General features: G+C 33.8%; 1 pseudogene; it reads right to left on the bottom strand.

The window, feature by feature from the left end:
- Positions 1–11,574: 11,574 nt before the first annotated feature.
- On the bottom strand, positions 11,575–12,720 carry LOC149557363 (ubiquitin carboxyl-terminal hydrolase 2 pseudogene; annotated as a pseudogene).
- Positions 12,721–13,252: the final 532 nt, after the last annotated feature.

Below are 13,252 nucleotides of genomic sequence, written 5' to 3'. Positions count from 1 at the left end.
CAAAGGGAGCCCAAGGTAAGTACCTAGATAAATAGAGATGGAGATGTTGACATTAAGGTCAAATCATTTGTCAATTAGTGACTTAACACTTAGTCATCTGTTTACATTGCTACTAAGCACCTTATGTAGAAAGAAGTGTCTACTAAGCATCTACAACTAAATATAGAGTAAGTCATGTTTCATAGTGTCTACCAAGCTTCTAAAGCAAAGTGCAATATAAGTCGAGCTTCACAGAGTCTACCAAGCTCTTTAGTGTAAGTGATGAAGGATGTAGTATTAACCAAGCTCTATAGTGTCACTCGAGCTTAGCAGTGTCTACCAAGCTGATAGTGTTAACAAAGTGAATGAAGGTAGTGTTGACTGAGCCATGCAATGTCTATCGAGTTCTTCAATGTTAGGTGAGTCACCAAGTGTTGACTGAGTTCCTATTACTCTGAGTGATCAATGTGAACCAGCACCAATGTCAACTAAATACCAAAGCTTGTTGAGTGTTGAATGTGTTGCCAAGTGTCAAAATGTCACTTGAGTTCTAGTAGTGAGCCAAGTTAGTGAAGATTGTTTGAATTAGGCATTGTAGCCCACTCTAGAAGGTAATTTATTGGATTGGTATATATGTAATACGTCTTATCATATCCAAGGTATTGAAGTGAATCAAGAAAGAAGAAGCATAAGTGAAAATTAAAAGAAGGATGTAATCAGTATAAGAAAAAGTAGAGTCTTATCTATCACAACAAGGTGATCATTGTATTTCAAAGGAATCTCATTCAGAAAACCAAGTTGTAGATTAGAGATCAGCCACTAATTCATCCTAAGAGGTGCATCAGTCAAATCCTATAACAAGGTGCACTTAATATTATTTTCTAAATCTTCTAATAGAGTGTATACTTCATTATATGTTGCAAATCCATTCACAAGATGAACCTAATAGTCCTTATTGCTCCTAACAGGACAAATCACTAGAAGTGATCAATTGTAAGCCTTAACAGGATAACTTTGTACTGGAGTAATAAAGCTTGCGGATATCATCCCCACCCCAATTTTACTTTCTATTTGGAAGGTTTGTGGATTGCCAAATATCGTGTCAAGTGTTATGAATGTTTTATTGCTTTCAATCTTTCATACATACAATTAGCTCAAATTATATTGTGAAGGTTTATTTGGTGAATTAAAGTACAAAATTTATTGGTTTCTAATTCCCCCCCCTAGCAGTCACCTAGTCTATATTACATTTCCAACAATTGGTATCAGAGCATTGGTTCTCACATCAAAAGTTTAGCAACTTGAGAATAAATCAGAGGCAATGGAAGTATATAGACTGTAGAAAGCTATTAAAATGAAAAGTTGGATCTACAATTGGCCATGGAACAATTCAAGAAAATGAAGGAGCAACTCTCTCAATCCATGAAAAGAAGAAAAGACCTTGCAACACACATGAATGAAAATCTCTACATTGAAGAAAGAATTGAAGACATTTGTCAAGATAAAATTTTAGATGAAGCTGATGTAGCAATCAAAGTTCTACTTTAGAAGAATTTTACTCTTCATGAAGAATTTAGAAAGCTAAAAAGAGAACAAAAAATTCAATCAGTCAGAATATGTGAAGACATGGAACAAAAGGAAAAAGCCAATGACAAGAAAATATTGCTTACTAAAAAGATAGAAGAAAAGGATAATCAAATTCATCAACTATCTCTTCAACAAGCATATATAATTGATCAACTCAATGATGCAAATCAAGAGCTTATCAACTTGAGGATAGAGAATGAAAGATTGTAGAATAACCTCAGCATAGAGAAGTAAACCAATGAGAGGATAATAAAATCTCAAGAAAACATGAATCAGATGGATAAGAAAACATAAATTAGACACAAAGGTAAAGAAGGATTAGGATACACAGAAGAAGATGAATCATCTTAGCAAGGATCTCAAAAGAATAGAAGGCCTACTTGTAATCATTGTGGAAATATAGGACATACATCAAATAAGTGTTGGAACAATGGTAAATCAAAGTTTAGTGGAAATTGTTACAATTGCAACAAACTAGGACATAGAGAAAGTAAGTGCACAAGGAAAACTAAGTTTGAAGGAAAGTGTTTCAATTGCAACAAACAAGGGCACAAATCTTTAGAGTGCAAGACCAAGAAATGGAACCCAATAGAAAAAATTTCCAAAGCTATGTTTGGATGGGATTACAACACATGGTGCAGATGTCACTAATGTGTTGAGTATGGGTACATTAGAGAAAATTGCATAAAACATCACATGAGGAAGAGAGACAATAAAAAGAGATGTTTTGTATGTACAAAACTTGGACATCTTGCAAAGAACTATATGAACCAAGGAGTTGAAGATGAAAAGAAAGTAAAGGCTGACAATATCAGAAGTCAAATGAGGTATCAATGAGTGAAGAAGTCTCTAGAGAATGCAAGCTAGAGTAATGAAAGTTTTGATACCCAAGTCAATGAGTTGGTAACTCATCCATTTAAAACTAGTTATTTATGGAGATTACTAGAACTATGATTCAAAAGGAGATATTTCACATCAGTTCTAATCACTAAGCAGAAGATCCATATCAGCATTCCAAATGCACAAGGATCATTGAGTTAAGATGACAACTAAAGTGATGTCTTATACCTTATCGAGAAAGGTCGCATTGCATGACCTTACCAAGTTGGGTGTAGATGTTGAGTTGAAGTCTCTATCAAGTTGAAGACTCTATCAAGTTTGAAATTCTCATCGTCTTGAAGTTCCTACTGAGTCTAGAGACCTTATCAATTTGAAGGTATCTTTTAAGTGATGAAGACTTAATCGAGTTGGACAACCTATCACCAAGATAACTATTTTACTATGCATTAATGGTGACTTAAAAACAAAATTTTGCTAAAAAGGAGAAATTGAAGGTTATTGTTTCGCCACAAATTTTTAGAGTAAAGAGTGAAGAGTATCTTTGAGCCTCAGAGTAATTCAGATCAGATTTGTCAAAGTTTATTCCTTCATTTGAAGCATCATTGAGTTTAATGGCATCTTCTAGCAGCAAAGTGAAGAAAGGTTCAGAAATGTTGGTCCAAGGTGTAAATTGCAAAGCCCCAGCATTCAAATCAAGTCCAGCGATTATGAAAGAACTCAACCTAGTTGGAACTCAATCAAAAATTCCTTCTAAGGTACTTCTAATTCATGATATTTGGTTGTATTATCACTGACCTATCAAAGAACTAGGAACCCTAGAAATTAACCAGGCATACAGTGAGTTGTGTGTGGATGGGAATTTGAAACCCAAGCACAAGCATTTGGAAATGAAAGGTTTAATGCATATCCTACATATGACAAGAGATTTTCAAGGGAAGTAAATTAGGTAATCTAATTCAAGTTCATAAAATGCATTTATGGTTAGATCAACCAATTCATATCACCAAGAATATGATTCATAGAATCACAAGGTTTCCTATGCTTAATAAGGAGAAAACCACTAAAGCCCTAAGTCGGGTCAAATTGGCTAAAAGGACTCTTGCTGAGTGTGATGGCGAGGGATGAAATTGAATGGTGTAATTGAAATGGAGATCAAATTTAGACTCCGTGTTATTTCCCACAAGATCTACAACTCAAGTTGTTTGAATAGCATTCCATGCAAAGTTGTTGACTAGCATACAAAGTGGTGTTGAAAAACTTGTCTTTCAACCTTGCCAAGTTGTTGTTGAACCAACTAAGCAAAAACATGGAGAGCATCTAAGTTTCAAAGAATAATCCATGTAAGTTGAAATCACTTTTGACCTATTTGTTCTTTTAAGCACAAAATTTCTTTCCTTCCAAAGGAACTATGGCATGGAAGAAGGATACACCAGTTGTGTATCAAATCAATGAATTCATAGCTAAGATGGGTGATAATTTTGAAAGAATTAGGGATGCATATTTTGAGACTTTTAAGGAGAAAATGAAAAGTAGATACAAAATCCCCAAGAAGATAGTGGAAGACTATGAAAAAGATATTTGTTTTCTTGTGGATTGTGAAAAAGTACATATCCAAGAAATAAGGCCAAGAGTGATATGGGTTAAGCCTCTTGGATATGAGGTTAACATTGTTGATACAAGGAATATAATTGAGGCTCTTGTGAATGAGCTGATGGACCCTAAGGAACCATATTTTGGTACCTAAGAAGAATCCAAGGCTAGGATTTAATTAGATATCAAGCTTCCTCAATCATTGAAGAGAGGAAGAAAGAAAGTTGAGAAAATCTTGAAGGAGACTAAGAAGACCAACTCTCCTCTTTTGCTGACAGAAGGAAAAGGAGATGATATTAAAGAAGAGGAAGGAGAGGAGGAACATGTAGAGGAAGAAGAAATTGAAGAGGAGGAGACTCTAAAGAAAAAGGAGAAAGTCCTCATAACTAAACCTCTCAAAACCTCTCTTGTAGTCTTCACAAGGAGACCTGCAAAATCTAGGAAGAAATTGAAATTGCAAGATGAAGATGAAGAAGAATTAGTAGTCTTCAAGAGGCCTTCCCCTACCTTCTAAGAAAGACTAAAAAGAATGCAAAATGGAGGAGGCATGTCAGATTTCAAATTCCTCAAGTATGAAACAAGAACTAAGGAAGAGCAAAAACTAGTTGAAGAAGCCTTAGTGGCTAAGATGGCAAACTGTAAGCACTCTCTAGAGGAATTAATCAAGCAAGTTCCTAATGTCTTACTGAATGAAGTTGCACCATAATGGGATAATGTAGTAAATGTTGCCAAGGACACCATAGAACAAACCTTGAGACAACTTATGTCGAGTCTATCTAATAAGGAAGTGAAGGAATCATTGAAGAAGAATGAACAAAAGTTGACCCCTAAGTTCAACGTATTCCTAATCCTATCAAAAGACATTGAATCTATTATGAAATATAACACAACTGCATGGAAGAACATCTATGTTCTACACAAGCCTAGTAAGGAGGTTGTGCAAATAGATGATGAAAAATAAGATAAGGAGAAGGATGATGATGAAAAATATGATGAAGAAGATGTTGAGAAAGATGATCAAGAGAAAGAGGATGATGAAGAAGAGGTCAATGATGAAAATGATGTGGAGGATCAAACTACTAGTGGAGACCTCCCTGACATTTAGAGTATTTAAGACTTAAACCTAGAAAAGATAGCACTAGAGGTATTAGCCTCTCTCCCACTCTCTCTAAGCAAAGCCTTAGTGCAACCTAGCTTAGAGAAGAACACTACCAAGTCAATTTTGGTAACCACTATTCCATCAAGCACCCAACTAATACTTGGAACCGTCCTACCCAGTACTATGTTGACCAGTTCATCTATCAAGTAACAGGTTCCAATTGTTATAACAGTGGATCAAACTGAGACATAGCCAACATTAGTAAGTTTTCCTATTATAACTATTATTTCTTCATTAAGAAACATTTTTTTTTACTGAGTGCATCTACAATAAGTGCTTAAGCCTCGATCGAGCATAAAGGAGTTGAGAAAAGGAAAAGAGATTATTCCTAATGCTAAAAAGGGTAAAGAGGTAGAAGCCTCTACTAATGAAATTGACCTAGATGAGGATATAATTGTTTAAAATTGGGATACTTCTAACCTCACTCCTAATCAAATGGATACCCTTGGTGAGTTATGGAATAAAAGGGAAAGGTGAAAGAAGTTAAGAGTTGAAAGAAAATAGAGAAGTCAAGTGCTTGAAGATATCAAGGGCATATTTATTGATGCACTGAACATAGAGGTTGATCAAAAATAACCAATTCTAGATCAACTTGCTGACATTGTTCACAAGCATAATGAGGAAGTGAATGGACAAGAGAAACTTCTATAGAGGGTAGAAAGGAAATTTGCAAATAAATTTTTGGAGAAGGTGACATGGAAAATAGCCATTGATCAAGTAGAATTATCTACCATTCTTGCTACATTTGAAGATTTTGTAAATAATGTTGTTACTTTATTCATAAATTTGAGTGACACATCAAATTTTACTACGGAAATAAAGGATAAGTTATCTAAGATAGATGCTAATATGAAGGCAATTGCAAATCAGTTGTCACTTGATCCTAGCTACAATTCTACACATTTCATGAAAATTAGATATCTAATAGATCTACAAGTAGAATTACTGAGGAAAGAAGCCAAGATAAGGGCCATAGTAGCATAAATATAGGGCATGATACTTCCCAACATGGATGCAATGCAAAAACATATTGCACATGCAAAAAACATTGATCCATGACAACAATTTCTCTATAGTTGATCACATGATGGAACTATTAGCAGAGGTGCAGATAGCTTTGCACAATTCAAAATTTTTGCAATGGAATTGGGACAAGAAAATGTCCATACTTTTGAAGGTACATAGTGATTTCCTTTCACATTTTGGTTTTACCTTCTAATTTTGAATTTTTTGCATTTGTATTAGAAAGGGGGAAAATAGTGTTATCATACACAAGATATAGGTGTACAAGGAAGGAAATACATGTACAATATGAAAGATATATATATGAAGTAGAAAATATGTTTACAAAAAAAAATTTTTGAAAAGAAAAAAAATAAAATTAGAAGTTACTGAGTAACAACAACAGACAATAGTCAAAATTGAGTTGTAGACCCAGATATGTTGATAGGGGGAGTTTTGAGTTGTATTTTGAGTATTCAAATTTTTGGTATTGTGATTGTTTCGAGAAGTGTGAAGTGTGAAAAGGAGCAGAATGCTTATTGAATGTTTGTAAGTGATCCAAGGGATTATTGGATGCAAGATTTGAGATATGGTTACAAGATCTAAAGGAGAAGAATTTTGGTTGACAAGAAAATGATAGAGGAAGGAAGTACAATTTAGTTCTATTATTTTGCAAGGAATAATATAAAGATCATTTAGAAAGTGGGTTCATTGGTCTTAAATGTAAAGTTGTTTGGGAAATGGGTCCAGGTATCTTCCACAACTCCTAATAGGGTTGGCACAACTCCTAATAGGCTTGGAATCTTCTCACAAGGATTCAAATTCTCCTAATAGGGACTTGTGTTGAATGTTGTAACAGACTCCTAACAGGTTCTATCCTCTAACACATAAAATTAGTATCAGTACATCATCTTGTGAGTATCATCCCCATTGGGGTTTTCCCTTTGATCAAGGGTTTCCCTAGTTAACATATATGGTGTTATTGTGTATGAGTATCTAGTTATGGTTTTAGTTTATATTACTCATATTGTTAAGATTGTTTAAGGTTGTTATTTGTGATATTAGTTGGATAACTGATTCATCCCCCCCCCCCTCTTAGTTATATCAGTGGACTATATTCTAACAATTGGTATCAAAGCTTCAAGTCCTTGAAGGAAAAGATTAATAGTTTTAGGAGATCTATAGTGAATATATTCAGAAAGGATAGTCTAAGATTCGATGAGGCCAACTATGACTTTTGGGAGTAGAAGACAAAGACTCGTCTATTGTGCATTAGAATCTACTTTTGAAGGTAATGATCATGCAAAGAGAATGAGATTAAAAAATTGGATATGTATATTTGAAGATGATAGAATGAGGGAAGATGAATATCTAAGAAGTCATATTGGCAGAATATTAGAAATGGTTGCAGTAATTTGGTCTCATGGCAAAACCAAATAAGATGATGAAGTCATATGGAAGATCTTGAAATTTTTGACACAACCATTCAAGCCGATAGCTCAAATGATTCAACTAGAGATGCTCTACACTAAGGATTTCACTAAGGAAACATTTCTTGGAAGATTAGAATCAACATAAGAAGATTGGAGAAATTGTAAGACTTGAAACATCTTTTAGTGCCCTAAACATTCAACCTAATTTGACAAGTGCAAGCACCCAAGGAGATTTTTTTGGGAGTAGTAGAGTTGATGAAGACAAGAAGACTGAGAAGAGAAAAAGAGTATAAGAATATCTTTAAATGTTGGACTTGTAATGAATTTAGTCATTGTGCATCTAAATGTCCTAAAAGAGAGAAGAAGTATAAAAGGAAGTTTAACCCCAAAAGAGATAGAGATATAAAAATTTTGTATGCAAATGAAGATAAAGAATTTGATGACAAAGGCCAAAGTGAAAGTAATGATGAATTAGGATTTGTGGCTATCAAGGAAGATGAGCTTGATAGAGAAATTAGAGAAGAAAGAGCACTAGTTACCCAAATGGAAAATAATTTTGATTAGATAATTGATAGTGGTTGTTCACATCATATGACTTGTGATATGAATAAGTATGTTAAGTTCAAGAATCATAATGGAGGTATTGTTGGAGTTGGTAACAATGTAGCCTGTCATATTACATGAATTTGATCCATTACTTTGATGTTAAAACTAACACTAATGATGTCTATTTTGTTGATGGATTAAAGCATAACTTGTTGAGTGTTGGACAGTTGGAGGACAAAGGTTTTCAATTTTAGTTTACTAAGAAGACCTACACTATCAAAGACAGAAATGGTAAGATGATTGGAACTGGCACTAGATCAATAGGTAATGTATTTCAATTGAATCCTATTGAGATGACATGTTTGGTAGCTAAAGTGGATAATAGTTGGTTGTGGCATAGAATATTTTGTCATATAAACTTTGATAATATTGTGAAGGTTAGTAGAACTTTTGTAGTCAAAGACTTGCCTAAGATTGTTAATCCTACTAATGTTGTGTTTAAGGAATGTATTTTTGCTAAACAAAAGAAAGTATCATTCCCTAGCAAAAAGTTCACTACTACAAAGAAGCTAGAGATTGTTCACATAGATCTGAGTAGTCCTTCCAGAACAAGAGGATTTTGTGGTGATAGGTATTTTATGATTTTTTTTGACGATTTCACTAGAATGATGTGCATAGCATTTCTTAAAGATAAATTTGAAGCTTTTGAGAAGTTTAAGATATTTAAGAATATAGTTGAAAATGAATCTAGTGCTAAGATTAAGTGTTTGAGATCTAATAGAGGAGGAGAATTCACTTCTAGAGAATTTATCATATTTAGTGAAGAAAATGGAATCAAAAGATAACTATCTTCACCTAGAACACCTAAGAAAAATGGAATTGGTGAGAGAAGAAATAAGTCTATAGTAGAAGTAGCTAGAGTGATGTTATTTGAGAATGATGTTTCTAAGACATTCTGGAGAGTAGTTGATACTACAGTATATACTCTAAATAGAGTACAGATCAGAAAAGGTATGGACAAGACACCTTATGAACTATGGTTTGGATGTTCACCATCAGTCAAATATTTCAAGATATTTGGCAGAAAATGTTATATCAAGAGAGATGATGACATTGCTAAGTTTGATCCAAGAAGAGATGAAGGTATGTTTCTTGGTTATTCATTGAAGAGTAAGGCTTTTATATATATATATATATATATATATATATATATATATATATATATATATATATCAACTATAGATCTAAGAAAATAGTTGAATGCAAAAATGTAAGGATTGATGAGAAGTTTGGAACCAAAGAAAAGATGGTAGATTATAATTCAAATGGAGAAGAGGATAACTCTTGAATTGTTAGACAGAATGTTGAAGTTTTGTTTAAGACTAACAATGACTTGCAAAATGATGTACTAACTTTTGAGCATAGAGGAGAAAAAATTTACGAACCTAGAGAAGAGATAAGAGTTGAGATGTCAACTCCTACCCCTAATAGAAATCTTGTTGGCTCCTAATTTAACAAATTTAAAAAATAACCAATAAGCCAGACCAATGCATCTAAGGCTAGCAAATTCCTATGATGGATGCACTTGACTACCAATCTTGGGCCAACTATAAGACATAACTCCTTAACTTCAAGCTCTGCAAAACCTAGGTGGGCTAACCTTGAGGTTCTAATATATGGTAGCAATGCTAAAACATAAAATTTGAACCTATTAATAGTAGATGAAACCCTTATATCTTTTGATACTTATGTAATAACATAGGAATGAAATAGCTACAAATCATAAACTATGAACACATAAGCTAAGTGAGGGTTAATTTCTTTCAGTCCTTCAACATTTAAAGGGAAAAACATTTGATTAATGATGTTGATTTCAGAAAAAACCCCAAATATGCAACAATAAGAACAAGTTGATCCTGTAGCTGATCAATGCCTTATCCATTAGGCACAAGCTAAGTCATAACATACACATGGATACCTAAGATATATTCATATATTTAGATATCTGATCTATCCATTCACCTTGTAAATAGACATCTATCTTCACAAAAACTTTCATACTTATGCAGTATCCTCCTAGTGAAACTTGCAACCCTATCAAGGTAAATAAGCATTTACTTAGCTCTTTTTTCCAATAGAAAACCTATCCAGACACACAACCTTTAGGGATTGCAAATGAGTTTAAGCTCTTTGTTCTTAAACACAAAACATTGTAGACAATAGGGGAAGCAGATGAGAATCAGAATGAAACTAAAGAGATTCTTGTTCATTTGTATTCATTTCCTTGAAACTATAAATTCATATGCATGAAATTAAAACATAGAAATGCCTAATAGATCAGAACTAGCTATATTATCTTCACTACTACTATTCATAAAAGAGAAATATCTACTAAAGAATTTTGTGGAATCATAGTTATGAATCCAACAAGGTGGTCTCATACTAAAAATTCCCAACCACCACAATGAATGAGAGAAAGAAAGATATAGGAGGAATTAATTCCTAGATCTGCTCTACAACTGTCATGTGTCCACTTGGAAAACTTTCTCAAGAAGTTAAAAACATCTCTCTAATCTCTCCCAACAACTGGTAAATCAAATCCTCACTCAATTTGCCTCCCAAAAGCATAAAATATCTTCAACACTTGATGGAAAAACATAATTGATTTTGATGCCAGATCTGAGATCAAGGCAAAGGCAAAAAATTAGTTAAATAACCTCTAGAGGCAAGATAAACTTTACAAAATCATTTTTCTCAACTTTTAGGCTTCAACAAACTTTCATATCTGCCCTCCAACCAATTTTGATGCTCAATGATGAATTCTGCCCATTCTACTAAGAGAGGCCCAGAAAATACAAATCTTCTTATAAATTGTATCACATAATACCTATGCGAATTCTGACCCCATATTTAGAAAATTCATCTCCTCCTAGTTCCAATGGTATATTGGAGTCCATATTTTTTATAAAAATTGTGCCTCTAAGGTCCATTTGAAATTCTAAGCCTTGATCCATGAATAGAGTATAAAAATGAAAAATTTAAATGAACTATATAGTTAAAACTATATAAAACATTAGATTTATTTAAAACTTTTTAAAAATGAACCTCTGCGCATTTGAAAAAGTTGAAAAATCTCTAAAAATTTTTATTTTTTATTCATTTCCCCCTTATCTCTCCAATCCACTAGCGCCACTTGTCCACTTCCAATTCACCCCTAGCATCCAAGCAGGACCCACAACTCCTTCTAGGTTTCTATTGTTTCGGGAGGTCACCATGTCTCCACCAATGAAACCTCCCATTTTCTAGTGGCAACATGATGACTACCAAAATTCGGCAACTTTTCTAGCACCTTCTCAAGTCAAAAATGCAAAAGTTGAGAAATCTTTGAATTTTTTAATTTTGTATTCATTTTCCTCTTATCTCTCCAATCCACTGGCACTACTTGTCCACTTCCAATTCACCTTTACCATCCAAGTGGGACCCACAACTCCTATCGAGTTTCTATTTTTTTGGGAGGTTGCCATGTCTCCACCGGCAAAACCTCTTGTTTTCTAGTGGTGACATGGTGACCACCAAAATCTAGCAATTTATCTAGCGCCTTCTTAGGTCAAAAATGCTTTGACTTCATCATCTACCTGACTATGATGGGCCCCTCCTTCATGAGCTAGCCCTTCAAAAGCATGTGTCTTTCAAGACACTAAGCATATGGTATGTTGTTATATCTAAAAACTGTTAGAAATCTCTGCCCACTCAGTGTGGGACTAAAGACTTCAATGGATATCTATGCTCTACTCCAACATTTCTTTTAGCGGCTCCCTTTCAAATACAGATCTTGCACTTTGTAGCTACCAGCTGCTCTATAACCTGATCTTTCCTACTTTGAAGATCATTAAGTTCTATAGTATATATCTTTTCTATTTTTTATTATTGCCATGAGGTCGAATCTTATTTTTCTTTTGGAATATTTTTCAATGCATTCTTGAATTACTGGTTGAACCATCTTCAAACATTCTAAGCTATCTCAACCTACATTCAACTATCCAAGACCGATGGTCCCTTCCTTAACCCATCCAACTCATATAATACATTATCAATAGGTATATAACTTATAAAATGATATACATCATCATCTTTATTAGTAAGTTTCTATTCATCAAAAACAAAGGGTTTTGGTCGAGCAAAGTTGGTGTGAGTAGTTTGGATTGCTTTGTTATTGTTGATAGTGAGCCCTTTGAACTTAGGTGGAAAATTCCTCGTAAACTCCTTCAAATTTGATAGTTCTGGGCCAATATCAATATCTACACAATTCATTAGAATTGAAAGAATTGCCTGAGTTGCACAAGCATTGTTTATGAACTGGCTTGGAAAGAACAAATTTGGGTTATAATCTTCCAGTACAAGTTGATCATCTTTCTCTCCTAGCCTCTGCTTGAAAAGGAATACTAAGCCATAAACTGGTGAAAGATTTCTTAAGGATTCCAAGTCTAGTGAATATAGCTCTTCAACCTAAACTCCTTTGACTTTCATATGTTGAATAAGTTTTGTGAACATGCTAGGGTCTAACTCAATAGTGCACCAAGACATTCTAAAGATTAGTATTTGGTTGCACCAAGAAGATCACCAACAACAATTTTATAAACTAAGGCAACGCTACACAACTTGGTCCCTCTAAATTTTCCTCAAAACTTGTCAATCCTGGTGGAATTAATTGGGCCCCAAAGTGGGTATGGCTAAAATAATTTTCATTTTTGAATAGTTGACATTCCACATTGATCTGATGAACATCTAATAATGACTAAAAACCATTCAACCACATAACCATCCATTTAAAACTCATTTCACATCTTGTCTATAAACTATGATTTTCTACTAAAAGGGCATGTCAGATGGCTTTAAAAACTGACCCAAACAGATAATTGGGCTCTAAAATCAAACCTACTGATTCTTTGTTTTGCATTCTCTTACCCTATCAAATGTTGTCTTATGAAAACATTTCAGTCAAAAGATATTGACTGTCAAAGCTACCCTTTTAGAACTGCCTGCAAGAAAACATGTCAAAATAATAAATTATGTTTGGATTTGGCTCTAAAAACTAGGTAAATAATTACTTGGGGGC

The sequence above is a fragment of the Cupressus sempervirens genome, chromosome 5 (genome assembly GCF_028749045.1).
Source record: "Cupressus sempervirens isolate cs-2001-9-10 chromosome 5, ASM2874904v1, whole genome shotgun sequence".
NCBI lineage: Eukaryota > Viridiplantae > Streptophyta > Pinopsida > Cupressales > Cupressaceae > Cupressus > Cupressus sempervirens.
Note: the sequence above shows the minus strand (reverse complement) of the source record. Positions and strands in the feature narration are given on the sequence as shown.